This window comes from Xiphophorus hellerii, chromosome 5, assembly GCF_003331165.1.
Source record: "Xiphophorus hellerii strain 12219 chromosome 5, Xiphophorus_hellerii-4.1, whole genome shotgun sequence".
Taxonomy (NCBI): domain Eukaryota; kingdom Metazoa; phylum Chordata; class Actinopteri; order Cyprinodontiformes; family Poeciliidae; genus Xiphophorus; species Xiphophorus hellerii.
In genome coordinates this window covers 27,376,862-27,392,836 of record NC_045676.1, presented here as the reverse complement: position 1 = coordinate 27,392,836, position 15,975 = coordinate 27,376,862, and the positions used below count along the sequence as shown (strand labels likewise).

Genomic DNA, 15,975 nt, shown 5'->3' with positions numbered 1-15,975 from the left:
TTACTGCCTATTTCCAAATGTTTTCTGTCTCCACAATGTGAACTGGAAACTTTCGCAGAGACTTAAATGTAACAGATCACGGGACCTGCAGCTACTGCTAAACATAACGAAGGCAAATAATGATTTTGTTTGTTTTTTTTTTCTATCACATATTGAGGTGTTTACTTATATGGTAATAAATTTTATTACTACTTTTTTGTTGTTACAGTTTATTGCAATTTTTGATCCCATCAGATTGTCAGCTCTTAAAAAAACACACACCGATTGAAATATGGAACACAGTAATTGATAAATACAATTTAGAGAAAGAAACAAGGAGTTTGAGCTGGTTTGCTTGGGATCCGAGGTTTAAACCAGGTATTTATGATACAGGCTTCAAACAATGGGCAAATAAAGGTGCCACAGCAATATGTAAATTGACTGAAAAGGGCAATCTGCTGAGCTTTAATAGCTTAAAGGGAAAATATGAGCTGGAGGATCAAGACCAGTATAGATACCTGCAAATAAAAGATTATTATGAGAAAGAGATAAAAACCAACGCAAGTAAAATAATAGAGATATTTCATAAGGCCTACGAGGGGAATAAATTGCGGGTTATTTCAGCAATATACCAGGGACTGATGGCAGGCAGGAAGACATCTACTATGTACATTAAAGAAAAATGGGAGGACGAATTGAAGGAGCACATAAGCGAGGAGGGATGGTTTAAAATTTGTAAAATGCAGTGCACGGCCACCTGCTCCCGTGTGTGGAGGGAATTTAATTGGAAAAACATGATTAGATTTTTTATAACACCAAAGATCAGGTCCGGGATGGTATCCAGTTCACAACCATGCTGGAGACTCTGTGGCCAGACTGATGTAGGCCATACACATATATTCTGGTCTTGTCAAAAGCTAACTACATACTGGTATAATGTTAGCCTTATCTTGAAAAACATATTGGGATATGGAATACCCAGATCATGTAAAACACTCTACCTGGGATGCCTCACACACGATGTAATTCAAAAGGATGAATATCTGTTAAAAATATTACTTTCAGCATCAAGGAAAACCATCACAAAATTATGGTATAGACAAGACCCTCCTGCAGTGGAGCAGTGGCTGAACATTGTGGAAGAGATTTTCGTAATGGAGAAAATCACATATAGACTTAAGATTGCAGGAGGACAAGTTTGTTGTTAAATGAGAAAAATGGAGCGACTACAGACGCAAGGAGAATGCCACTGTTGTATCCAGCTAAATATGGACACGGTTGCCCAACATTGTATATGAAGTTGAATGTATTGATACCTCTCCACTGTATGTGTTCAGAAATGTTCAATAAAAAATATTTAAAAAAAAACAAAACACACACACACACACACACACGCCCTCACACACAGAGAAAACAAACAACTCATAAAAACGCATTAAAACATGGTCAGCGCGACCACATATGAAATAAATTAATTAGACGAAGACTTATGTTTTAACATCTTTATTTCTATTAGTTATGATGATTATTTTTTTGCTAAAAGTCAATTAAACAACATTTAGGATTACACCAGACCAATAAAAAAAAAATAAACCATCTTTAAAAACAGAAGTGTGGGTTTTATTAAGACTTTAATACCTTCCTCAAGTACATTTTTAAAAATTTACTTTTAATGACAAATGAGGCTCATCAGGATATATATTGTAATTTATTGAATATGAATGTAAATTATGTATCTAAAATCATGTCATTCCAACATAGTCAAAATAAAAAAAGAAGGCACTTTAAAAGAGCTCCAGATATCTAATTACATCCAGATATGATTGAAATCCCATAGTTCAGGGTTGTTAATGTTGCAAAGATACTTTTAAATAATGAAATATGCTAAAAAAATATATGAATTCCTTTTTAAATCTAATATTTAAAATTACTTCACACTTTCCCTCCTAAAACAATACACGTTTATGAACATTTTCTTAAGATTTGAAACTCTTATTTTCAATAACTTTACCTAAAAAAAAAAAAAAAAAAAGTCATATTCCTTTATGACACTAAGAAAACGGCAAACTTAAAAACTACGCAAAATTAACTTCTGCAACCAGTTATTGTTGCATTAGTTTTTATTTTCAAAATCAGATAAAAATATTTCCGGATTAGTGGTCTGTTATGCAATGAAAGCATGTATCATCCGCATATTGAAATTTGTTTTTATCTTCTTTAGCTTGCCTTGAAAAGCCTTAGTCATTTCAGGTTTTTTGTTGTTGGAGCGAAAGAGAGTCTCTGGTTTCACTTCCTCAAAGAGGCAGCTTGCGTCCAGTAAGTGTTTTCTTCATTGCACTGGGTCTGACTTTCAAAATTATTTCAGAGTTTCACAGTTATCACATTTACAACAGTCTCAGCTGACCAAAGTGCTTCACAACAAACAACATCAAAGGCAGATAAAAGTAGAAGATAAATTAAGTTTAGTAAAAATAATAAAACAAATATAAAATTGGCAAAAAATACCAAAAGCCATCTATGCAGGAGTTTCTTAAAGAGATACAGGCCCAATTTCAAGGCCTTAAATTAAGAAGTCAAATTTATTTTAAGACATTTAATATTTAAAGCATTTTTATAACTAAAGGTGACAGAGTTACTTGATAGAGCTATAAAATGGCACCATGTGCCTTGAAACTATGTAATACTGCCCCTTTAAGCCCTTAGATAATAGCTGTCAGAACAAGTAATAAACGGGTCAGGGCCAGGCATCAACAAGCAGCAGGAATATGATGATATATTAGAGAGAACAAATTTCTCTGTTCTTGTGGAGTTTGCATGTTGAAAAATTAATTACTAGATTTAAACTTGGCAATAAGACCTGATTTTTGTTGGCCTTTCAAAGTAACATTGGTAGAATGTCTTCAAATTAAAATCTTGCTGTAAATAGTTGAATTCTTACAAATATGTGTCCCAGAGTCCTAATATGCTTTAAAACCCAAAGTTGATGCATTCTGAGCCATGCTCCCACCGGCTCAGCTTATAACATGAAATAAGATCAGCTACCATTACTACACGGATGACACAGCTCTACATTACGATGTCACCAGGTGACTCTGAACCATCCAATCACTGAATAAATGCTTAGAACAGATAAATGTGTGGATGTGCCAAAACTTTCTCCAGCTGAACAGAAAAAAAACTGAAGTTATTATTTTTGGACCTAAAGAGGAACGATCTAGAGTTATAGATCTAGAGTCAATGCACAGCTTCAGTTATTACAACTGAAAACCAGCGATCAGGCCTGAAACCTGGGAGTAGTGATGGACTCTGACCTGAACCTCCAGAGCCACATAAAGACAGTTACAAAGTCGGCCTTCTATCACCTGAAGAACATTTCCGGGATTAAAGGACTAATGTCTCAGCCAGATCTAGAGAAACTCATCCATGCGTTCATCTTCAGTCGTATTGATTATTGCAGCAGCGTTTTCACAGGTCTGTCCAACAAATCAATCAAACAGCTGCAGCTGATCCAGAATGCTGCTGCTCGGGTTCTCACTAAAACCAGGAAGATAGAGCAAATAACACCAGTTTTAAAGTCCCTACACTGGCTCCCTGTAGCTCGGATTATTTAAAAATATATTTTTTTTTTTCCAATTTTCAATGTTTATTAAATCCTTCAACAAGTAAACATACAGTGAAACCGATGTTGACAATATCGGTACTGTAAAGTATACAACATTAAGTAGTTATACAGAGAAGGATCTGAGTTTTAACATTTTCTCCCCTGACCCCCCCACCCCACCCATACTCCCCCCACCCCAGCCAACAAAAGGAGCTAAAGCAAAAGAAAATATACTAAAATAAAATTAAAATAAAGTAAACAAAAAGTTCAAACACACTGCATCTTTTATTCTGGACCAATAGTGTTTGAGCCTTATCTCTCTGGTTTTAAGAATGGTTCCCACGTACTCTGATACTCCTCCATCTGACCGTTTATTTTGTGTATGAGTCGTTCGTAAGAGGCGGTTTCTAAAAGTGCTGCATACCATTCTGTATAGGTAGGGATATTTTGACCTTTCCAGTGTCTTAATATAACTCGCTTAGCCGTAGTGAGGGCAATTTTAAGCCATTTTGCCTCCTTTGTTCCTATTCCGACCTTGGATTATTTTAAATATTTTAAAGAATAAACTTTAAAATACTGTTGTTAGTTTATAAATCACTGAACGGCTTAGCACCACAATACATTAAAGATCTGCTGTTGTTGCATCAACCTTCCAGACCCCTCAGGTCTTCGGGTTCTGGCTCTGCTCTGCATCCCCAGAACCAGAACCAAAGGAGGAGAAGCAGCTTTCAGCATCTATGCACCACATATCTGGAACAAACGTCCAGAAAACAGCAGAAGAGCAGAAACACTGAGTTCCTTTAAAGAGGCTGTATTATGTAAAATATCATATTTATATCATATTAAAATGTTATTCAGTGATTTAATATGTACCTTGAGTGTCACCTTGATTATTTTCTCAGGACCTTCTTGCTGAAAGGCAACTGTGCTATCAATTGTTCAACCATGCATAACCAAAAATCTCTCCAAAAACATGTAAAATCGTCCGACTATCAGGAAAAATTAAATGGATAAAAATGTTTACTCACTAAAATATTTCCAGGCTCCACATGTGGCTCACTTTGAGATCATTAATTGCAAATAAGTTGAAAACCAGGCATCATTTACCTCCCATGACACAATAAAGCACTTCTCATAAAAGCCTGATTAAAAAGCATTAAATACATAAAACTTAGATTCACATGAGCGCTGGGTCAACAGATTATTACGAAAAGGTACATTTTAATTTTTTTAATAAAAGAATTTACAAAGGGAAACATCCAATATAGATTTCTCATCGTCAGTGGTATATTTCAATTATTTCTGCTTATGTGCTTAGATAAGACGCTTATGCCATCTCTGTTTTAGGAGTGACATGACACAAAAACTATGACAGATGTAGTTGATGTCCAAATAAATAAATAAATTTATTGTACATGTTCTCAGTTTTATGAGAACATGTACTTTGAGTTTCCATTAGCTGTAGACTTAATCCTCTAAAGTGTCATAGATAAATTCTTGAAATATATCTATTTATGTTTAGTGAGTCTATATGGCAGTTTCCCCTTATAGCTTTTAAATACTGAAACAAATTAAATTTATTGAAATGTACCTGTGATGAAATATTCTTTTTCCACAAAATTCAAAGGGAAATACGTTGTGTCAGATATTTTATTTTAATTTCCAAATATTTTATAAACAACAAATAAATCACATTATTATTATTATTATTGTTATTATTATTAATAATAATAATAATTATAATAATAATAATAATTATTATTATTCTCAGAAAATTTTAAATCATATCAAAGTATTATAATAATAATATAATAATAATAATAATAATAATAATAATAATTATTATTATTATTATTATCTACCCATCTATTTTCTGTACACCCTGGTCCCTAGTGGGGTTGGGAGGTGCTGGTGTCTATCTCCAGCGAACGTTTCGGGCGAGAGGCGGGGTTCATCCTGGACAGGTCGCCAGTCTGTCGCAGGGCAACACAGAAACAGACAGGACACACAACCATACACTCACACCTAGTGAAAATTTAGAAAGACGTATTAACCTAACAGTCATGCTTTTGGACAGTGGGAGGAAGCCGGAGTACCCGGAGAGAACCCATGCGTGCACAGAGAGAACATGCAAACTTATATCTTCGTGGCGCGGTCCATGTTAGCGAAAGTAAGTTAATATGTTAACTTAAGTTCGGAAGCAGGGCCACGTCCAGACCACACCTCTAATTATAAGATAAATACATATTATGTATTTATCTAATTTCATCCCTTTGTCCCATCCATCCATTTTCTTACACCCTTATCCCATTGAGATCTGTGCTGGTGCCCATCTCCAGTGGTCAACTGGTGAGAGGCAGGGTACACCCTGGACAGGTCGCCAGTCCATCACAGAGACAAACAATCATATACACACAAACGCAGACCTAAGGAGAATTTAGAGAGACCAATTAACCTGAACACATTTCATGTTTTTGGACTGTGGGAGGAAGCCGGAGCACCCGGAGAGAACCCACGCCTGCACAGGGAGAACATGCAAACTCCATGCAGAAAAAAGGCCTGGAATTGAACCCAGGACCTTCTTCCTGCAAGGCAACAGTGCTACCAACTGCGCCACTGTGCATCATGCCTTCTTTAATAAATCTTTAAACTTATATCTTTGCGGTGTGGTCTGTGCTTGTGAAAGTCAACATGTTACCCCCACACTAAGTCTTCACTTCTTCACCTCCCTTGATCCCCTCATTCCCCCATCCTTTCATCCCTTCTTCAATAAATCTTTAAACTTCAATCTTTATGAGGTGGTCCTTGCAAGTGGATTGCAAATCTTCATCCATCCATACATCCATCCATTATGGTGAGAAGCTTCATGATCTTGGCCCCTAGCATAAACAAGCGTTACTCATTTTCTTCAGCAGGCTGCTTTCTCTTCCATTTTTCCGGTTTCTTCAAACCCAGAGCATGTCGAAGCTTTTTCAGTAAAGGTTTCTTTACCGGGAGGGGAGCTTGTGCTTCGGCAATTACCTCCTGATCCTTCCGTTTTAGCTCCTCAGAGAGCTTATAATTGCGTGAAAGTTGGCGTTCAATTTCAGCTGTTGACGCATCCAGCTCTTTCCTGTACTTGACTTCATTTAAAAAGAGGTCGCGTTTAACTTCATCCAGCTCCTTCTGTAGCATGTTCTTCTCCGCGTGGAGGAATTTGGCCCTCTTTCCGTTACGTATCTCGACCTCTGCATGACGGTATCTTTCATCCCTGTGCTCCTGCTCCATTGTTTCTATTTCTTTTCTAAGGGCTAAAATTTCAACTTCAAACTTCTGGACCATTTCTAGACTTGCGTCTTTGGCTTGGTCCAGCTCTTTCTGGATGCATCTCTGTGCCTCTAGGGAATCGTCTTGCACTGCAGCCATTTTTTGACAAAGAGTTGCATTCTCAGCTTGCAACTCTGAGTAAAGCATTTGGTTGATTTTCACTATCTGTGCATGAGATTCTCTGTCGTCTTGCAGCTCCCTCTCCAGTGAACATATCCGTTTCTTATGAGTTAAAACATCCATTTCAAATTTCTTTGTCATTTCCCGGTTTGCCTCTTTGGCTTGGTCCAGCTCTTCCTGGATGAATCTCTGTGTCTCTAGGGACTCGTCGTGCACTGCAGCCATTTTTTGACAAAGAGTTGCATTCTCAGCTTGCAGCTCTGAGTAAAGCATTTGGTTGATTTTCACTATCTGTGCATGAGATTCTCTGTCGTCTTGCAGCTCCCTCTCCAGTGAACATATCCGTTTCTTATGAGTTAAAACATCCATTTCAAATTTCTTTGTCATTTCCCGGTTTTCCTCTTTGACTTGGTCCAGCTTGCTCTGGAGACATGTCTTCAGTTCTGTACTCTGTCCTGTGTTTCCATCTTTTATCATCTTAAAAAACCTCTTGTTTGTATTTGTTCGAGAGTTAGCTGTTCTTTCTACGTCCAGCTCTTCCTGTAAAGTTGCCACCTGTTCTGACAGATTAAAAATGTCAGTTTCTAGCTTAGCAAGGACTTCCTGATATAAGGCCGTACTTTCCTGCATTTCTCGCTGTAAAAGTGCCTCTTTTTCTTGAGAAGATTGTAGCTGATATTGGAGGGCTTTATTTTCCATGAGGAGCTCAGAAAACACGATGTCCTCACTGGCATTGGATCCTTGTTTTGCTTCACGGCACACGCCAACGTCGTTTTCACTAAACTCGCATTTTTTTAGTTTGAGTTTCGCGTCATGCAGTTCTTTAGCCAAGTTGTTTGCTCTTTGGCGTTCCTCGTTGAATCTGGCTCTTTCCGAATTCAAGAGCGTCTTTAGCCTGTTAATTTCCTCCTCACAGGAATCACCGCTTTGGGTATCTTTGCCTTGAATCCAGGCATCCTGACTATGCTTGTTTTTCCGTCCATCTTCCTGGCATTGAATCTCCTCTTCAAAGAATTCCTTCGTCTGAGTCTCCATTTTTCTCAAAAACTGTCTCAAAAATTATCCAAACAGGGTTTTCTGTAGAAGCAGTCGTCACTGGACCTTGTGCTTTCTGACAAGCACAAGAACTAATCACTGAACTTCAAGTGAAGTTCTGTGGTGACATCACAACATGTCTTGTGACATCATAGGATTGTCCAGGCTATGGTAACCTTTGACAGTGTTCTAGAATTCTGCACCTTGTTTATTTTTAAAAAATGAACGTGTAATGAAGAGATCTTCATTATTCTATTCATTTATTTTTACTTAAATCACTGTACAGCACTTTTAAAAGCACTTTTTGCACTTTATTTAGAACTGCACTTTAAGCATATATTTGCACATAAATAGCAATTTGCACACAAGAAGTCTTAAATCTCAACTAAAAAACCCAGCTGGTTAGAGTTGCCTTTGAAGTATAATGGATTAAGAATGTAACGATGGCATTTGACTTAATGTAATGTTTTGATTGTTGACTCTATGTTGCATGACTTTGTGTTGTTATGATGTAAAGCACTTTGAAATGCCTTGTTGCTGAAATGTGAGGTATAATTTGATTGATTGGTTGATTGACTACAGAAACAAACCTTTATAGTAATGCCTGAAGTTAACATCAGGTTGCAGGCACTAGCAATATAGTTTTTGTTTGTTTATTAATAAAACTGTCCTTTTAACCACTATTAAACTTTGTCTTGAAAGTATAAAAACAACACAACACATGGTTAGACTCACAGCTGTTGGTTCTATCTGCTTGAATCTGAATTTGTGCCTGTTCTTGTTCTGACCACAGAATAGGCGACATGCTCTTGCTCTGGATGCTTCTGGACGCTGGAGTAAATGGGGTTCATTTTCTCCAAAGCTATCTGGCTGTAATGAAGCTCCTGTTCTGCTGGTTGAGCTGCAAACTCTTCATACATATCACCAGTATGTATCTAATGAAAAATAAATATTACATTTTTAATTCAAGTGAGCAAATAATCATTCTTAAAATGACATAAAGGTATAGAGTCTGGTAACACTTCCAAGTGAAAATTAACATCTTTATGTCAACAGGGTGATATGTGGATAAGGAAAGAAGCAGAAAAAACAGGTTTACCTCATCCATGTTGTTGACAGGTTCACTTTTAGAAGACTGATGAGAGGGCTTGAATTTCCTGCTTGGTGAAATTGATAAAACATAAACAGTGAAGATGGAGCTCATAGTGAGTATAACATGTTAATTATTAGTAACGGCTGTGATAATCACCTATACAAGAAAACAGTCAAAGGCACCAGGACCAAAAGAAACACAGAGAGTCCTGCAGCTGCTAGTATCCAGTTTACTGTTGTTGCTGAAGAGGTTGTTGTTGACTGTTGTACAGTCAGAGTCTTTCCAGGTGAGTTTAGCGTTTCAACAGAACAGGAGTAGTTTCCTTCATCCTGTCTGCTAACTGCATCTATAATCAGATGGTTGTTTCGTGTTTTAGTCAGACTCAGAGGCCGACTGTTCAAGTACCAAATGTAGTTTGTGTTTTCACTGAGAGGACAGCTGGTGCTGCAGGTCAATGTGACTCTCTGACCCTCAGTGACCTTTGCAGCAGGTCGCACATCCACTAGGAGACCTGAAAGACAGTTGGACTAATCAGTGAACAGAAGAGTAACATTTAGTCAGTGGTTCTATGAGAATAGGCTCAGGAGATGTAACTAAATTGTAGTTTAGTCATTTTATTAGAAATTACCTCCAGTTACAGTATGGGTGTCTTATTGTCATATTTAAGATATGAAATGTTAATTAAATGTACAAACGTTATGGTTACCTAGACATAAAAATTCCAGACTCAGACTTTAAATTTTGTAACATGAACATTTTCAGAATAGAATATAAAAGTAACACATTTAGATGGGAAACCATTACATATAAAAACTCATCATATTTACCTGTTACAATCAGAGTAACTCCAGAAAAATGAGATGATTTTCTGATGTCTGTTTTGATTCTGAACTCGTATTCTCCTGAGTTTTTCTCATCCAGGTTGTTTAAACTGAGGATGTGTTGGTTCCTCGTGTCATCCTGATAATTCACATCAGTATTATTCTCCATCACCTCTTCCTCCAGCTTTGTATTTATCTTCATTTTATACCAGCGTTTAGTCAGTGGCTGTTGCTGTTCAGGATGTGAGTATTTGCTGGAGATGTTCACTGATGAACCTTTCAGGCCACAGATTCTCCTGCAGTCATAATTCACAGTCCAGCAGTCGCTACCATCAACACCTGAAAATGAGAGAATGATAAATTAAAATAATTGTTCAAATTACAATATAGTATGTTTCTGAATAAACAAATGTTGAAAAATAATACAATTCTCTCTCTTTTAAACAGTATATTAATACTACAGAATAATTCATACTCACAAACTTCATTAGAAAGCAGATCATGACGATCTTTCATAGTGCAGAAGAAGCTCTCTGTTGATGAGATGGTAACTAGAGAGCTTTCAACAACTTTCTGTTCACCAGTTTCTGTGGTTTTATACAACTGAAATGAACTTTTGTTGTCAGTCAGAGAACAGTTGGAGTTACACGTCATCTTGATATGGTCTTTGTCTGATTCTGTCCTTTCAACATGAACTTCTGTTGGGACATAATGAACATGTTTTGGATATTTACTTTTTATGTTGATGAGACAAATTATTGAATCATAAAGAATATTATAAGTGTGAACAGGTTGATAAAGTATGAATATTTCTATAGTTGCTGTAGAAAAAAAAGAGCCGATGTAAAACCAGCAGATGATTGTGCCATCACCTGTAGGAAATGTGATGGAGCAGGACTGTTTCTGTGATTTGTAGGAACACATTGTGCCTTCAGCGTAGGTCACACTGAAGCAGCTCCCTGAGACAGAATCTGAACAGAACCAGAGATCAGGAAGTGTCTCACCAGAAGAGACAGAAAATAAGCTAATCACGGTCACTGACCCACTGAGACGTCAGGAGCTCTGAGATCCTCGTAGCCTTTGATAGCACAGGAGAATCTGACTGCCTGATCACTGCTGACCAGCTCTTGGTACCAGGGGGACCAGTCCTCATAGAGGAACTCTCCATTCTGGTACCAGATGAAGGCTGCAGGGCTTTCAGTCAGAGAACAGCTGCTTGAGCACATCAGACTCACTTTCTGTCCCTCTGAGGCAGGAAACACCTTTACCTGGAGGTCTGAGATATTGTTAATAAAAAACAAGCATCACTTTAATAATATTGTTTAATAACTGAAACGTTTTTAACAAAAAACATACCTATAACCTGGAGCTGAATGCTGTTCTGCTGACAGCTGTCGGTTTTATCTGGTTTCTCTTTAGGAATAGTTTCACTACAGCAGTAACTTTTTGTCTTGTCCTCTGTCAGATCTCTGATTGTCAGAGTGAAATTATCCTCTAATAAACTGAACTCTTCATGATTACTATGTGCAGACACATCATGATAAACATATTGTGCATTACTCTTGCTCACCATGTACCATTTGACGTTTGCAGCTGAATGTGGAGCTGAGCAGCTCAGATTCACTGATGATCCTTTCAAAGCAAAGATGCTGTTTGGTTTTCCTTCAACACCTGAAACAAAGATTAGATCAACTAAAATTTGATTTTTCTGTTTTTGGTGTAATTTTCTATAAAGTTACACATTCGTCACACTGTTATGGATTGTGACCATATTTCTAAATACTGCATAAAGGTTCATCAAGTCAAAACTATGTTTTATCAAACAAACTTACAAAATTCAATTAAAACAGCTAAATCAGTTCAACGTACCTGAGATGCAGAGAATATAAACCATCCACACACATCCAGCTGCTGATAAAAACATCATTGTTGTTGAATACTGCTATTAAAAAAATGCTAGAATTGATTTATATGCCTTATTCCAGCTGCAGTTTAATGAAAGGTTATTAAAATAGTCGAAGAAAGAACAGTTCAGCTCAACAGCAGTCTAGTGAAAGCTGCTTCATGTGAATCTGTCTGAGAAACTTGAAAGTCACTTCCTACTTTATCATTTTCCTTTCAGAAAGAGGAGACCTCTAGTGAAAAACCTGAGACACTGCATCACTACTTCTGCTACTGATTTAGGATAATGTGCTGTAAAATTCATATATTGTTAAAAATTCATGTTTTTTTTTTACTTTCTCCTGTTTTAAATAGAACACAAAGACACAAGGCTACATCTTAACATAATCAGAAAAACTAACAGGCAGTTGTTAGAGAATAGCAGAAACAGGAAATTGACACCAAACATTTTTTTGGAGAAGAAGCAGAGGAAATAGAAAAGCAGACATGATGCAGGTTATGTGACTTATATTACCAGGGATTCACAGTAAACAGTGAAAGATCAAGAGCTTTCATGAGTGGAAGATCAGGTGAAACACATGATGATGAGGCGGCACAGCAAGTGAATGACATGATGAGTGAAGATCATGAGCGTCAATAAAAACGGGAAGCAAAGCACTTAGTGTTTCAATTGATCAACAGGAGCGAAGACATAAAGAAACTGATCAGCTGGCTCAACACATACAGAAGATCTAAACAAAGATGGTTCGATTCCAACAGGAGAGTGTTTGTTGTGAGGCTTTTATTGTGACATTCAGTAGAAATATTACAAATGCTTAAAACTTTGAGTGATGTAAACCTGTTGCAAAACACCTAACATTTTCAATTTGAAGTTGACATGCTGAAAAAGCTTTTACTTTAAATAATTCACAAATTACATGGAGTTACTGAGGAGTAAATTTGAAGAAAGCAATGCAAATCATTGTAATTGACCACAGAAGACTATAAATTACAAGTTATCTTTTTTCTTGCACTCATGCTTGACACAAGCAACAACATGTTTTCCAAAGAAGGGCATAAAACAAGTTTAGTGAAAGCAAAAGTAACTTTGATGAACATCCAGAAGATGGAGAAAATGGAAGATGGACAGTAGAATTCTCTGACAGTAGAGACTAGATAAGTTGGATAAAGATCAGCTGTCAATACAAGACATGCATTTATTAATCCATCCATTTACTCATTGGCTACACCTGTTTATAGGGTAGGACTGGTTAAATGTCTTCAGCCAGTACAAGTAGGAAGGACTGGCTAAACACAGTTTGACCTCCAGAGGGCAGCATAACTTACTTTTAATCAAAACCTTTTGCATATCATCCATAACATCAGCAGTTACATTCAACCTCTTCCTGTCTTGGTTTCATCTGTTTGTATTTTGGTCTCTTATTGACTCAAGTATGACAGCTGATTGGTAACGTGTCTGCTTTATTTCATCAATAGAAACTATTCATACTGTCATTGCATTCCACCTGACCAATATGAATAGGTTAGAAGTTAACAGATAAGTAAAGGTCACAACAAATTAATCACAGTTTAAAACAGTGAATCATAGTGGTGGTATTTATTATAAACTATAAGTTGTGAAGTAAGTAAATTGCTGTCGTTGAATGTAAACAAATGGTCAGTGCCATCAATTAATACCTTAATATATTAGCATTAAACAATGTTCTATTACAAAGCTATTCCAACTTCTCATTCACTCAAACCATGATTACACAGGACAAGTCATAGTATTTAAACAGGCAATAAAATTGATTGATCTGGCATTAAGTAAATCAAATATAGCAAAACATTTATTTGTCTATATGTCAAAAATAATTAGAACTTTGTAAAATTGTATTACTTTCTTCAAATTTGGACTTTTACATGAACTAAAATTACCATGCTTTTAAGAAATTTGGGAAAGCCCGGATGAGGATGTCATGGCTTTGCAAGGTTCTGACAGGAGGCACATCTCCCTTAAGACAGGTGGATGCTTCACTGAATCTCCAACTTGACATGTTTATCTGTTCAAACAATTACTTTGATGAATATACAGCATCCGTGAGATTCCTATGCTTGGTGCAAATTGTGCGGATCAACCACAAAACACAAACACAAGATCTATTGAAGAAGTGGCTAAAGCTGATAGAGTACTTTTATCAGCGGTGACAGCATCATGTTGTGGAGAAGTTTTACTGCAGGAGGTCTTGGTGTAGTTCACACAACTGATGTCATCATGAGGAAAGACATGACCGAAAGAAAAGAAACAAGTTAAAAATTGAGCACTTATGGATCTTCAAAATGGATAATGAGCCTAGCATGCTAATGATCTACAAAGTGGCTATAGGACACAAATGAGTGTTTTGTAGTGGGCTTCGCAAAACTCTGATTTCAGCCTGATAGAAATCTTGTTGGCAGAGCTGAAAATATCTGTTTGCAGTTGTAGCTGATGTTAAACTGACAGCTTAAAATAAACAAGCCATATGGTAGTCCCTCCTAACATCCCTAAACAAAGCTGAAGCAACATCAGTTTTTATAGCTGCTGCAGCTTGACGTCGATCCCACGTACATTCAGCCCTTCAAGCTGCATCTTGTTCAGCGCTTGTGTTGAACTTTTAAAGCCTTCATTACAGTTATATTGTGGATGATAATGAAGTCTGATGAAAAGGGGAGCAAAGCCAGGTCACAAGTCTCAACACAGGAGAGAATTTCTCACTTTCTGCCATCACATGCTGGCTAACAGGTAATAACAAGACTTGTATATTTGACCCATAAACTGACACAGGCATGCTTCAGATCTGTTCTGAGCCAAACAACAGAAGATTGGCATTGGTTTAGTGTATTTTTAATAACGTGAAATAACAGTGATCACTCTGTCCTTTTAAATAAAAACCATTAGAGGGAGGTGTGTATCAAAGACGTTGTTAACACTTGAAAGAACCTGTGCAATATTTCTTCTGCCTGACAGATTGTATTTATCCAGCTTTGTATCTGTGTTGCTGGCTGCTTGTCACATTCAGTTATTTGTTATTATCTTCAAGGAGATTATGCTTCTGGTCTGATGAACATCCATACATGCTTTGCTTTCATCTATGCAGGGTCGCGGGGGATCCCATCTCTAGTGGGCATTTGGTGAGAGGCAGGGTACATCCTGGACAAGTCGCAAGTCCATCACAAGGCAACACAGGACAAACAACCATGCGAGAATGCAGAGAACGAACAATTTTGGTGCTTCCTGAAGGGCCTGTGTGAGAACATAGCAAGGAAATGTACGACTAAAATATGTGTGAACCACAGGAAGTTTGAAACCTGACAGAAATCTGACTGAAAGTAACTTAGAATGAATTTATAAAGGGGAGAGACGTGTAGCACTGACCGTGTTTTCTGCTTTCTTTACCAGGTTCACAGTTTTTATATAAACTACTGAAAAGTTTACATAAAAACTTCTCCAGTATAAAAACTTACCATACTGGTAGGTTTGGTAAGAGGAGTACTTACCATACTCCTCAATGGTAAGTACAAAAATACTTACACTTACCATAGAGCAGTATGGTAAGTACTAATCTATGGTAAGTGTAAAAATACTTACACTTGCTATAGAGGTACGTGTTTTTACCACTTACCATAGAGGAAGTGCTAAAAACAGAATTGGACACAGAAACTGTCAACGTCTGCTGCTGCTTCCCTCTCTTCACTTTGTTGAAGACAAACGGTGCAAGCGACGTTTTCATTTACCCTCTCATATTCATGCAAGGCATCTACAAAACAACTCGAGTTACAGATGTTTTGTTTGTGTCGGCGTTGTCTCAAGTATCCGCCTGAAAATGCTGAAGGTTATTTTCATTACCCGTGTAGAGCAGCTGATCTGCCTTACACGTCCGTAATGTTTTCTTTTCACATATCATCCTTTGTATTCATTTATAAGTTATTAATATTGTTGCATTATTTAGATGCACTCCTATGCTCCTTACTGCCTATTTCCAAATGTTTTCTGTCTCCACAATGTGAACTGGAAACTTTCACAGAGACTTAAATGTAACAGATTATGGGACCTGCAACAAAGGCAAATAATGATTTTGTATTGGGTTTATTTTCTATCA

General features: G+C 37.0%; 1 long non-coding RNA gene across 1 annotated transcript; it reads right to left on the bottom strand.

Annotated features, from left to right (window-relative positions):
- Nucleotides 1-11,129: 11,129 nt before the first annotated feature.
- On the bottom strand, nucleotides 11,130-12,011 carry LOC116720291 (uncharacterized). Its single transcript, XR_004339369.1, has 3 exons — nucleotides 11,825-12,011; nucleotides 11,312-11,626; nucleotides 11,130-11,231 (listed from the first exon to the last, which is right to left on the bottom strand). It is a non-coding gene; the product is annotated as an uncharacterized LOC116720291 (long non-coding RNA).
- Nucleotides 12,012-15,975: the final 3,964 nt, after the last annotated feature.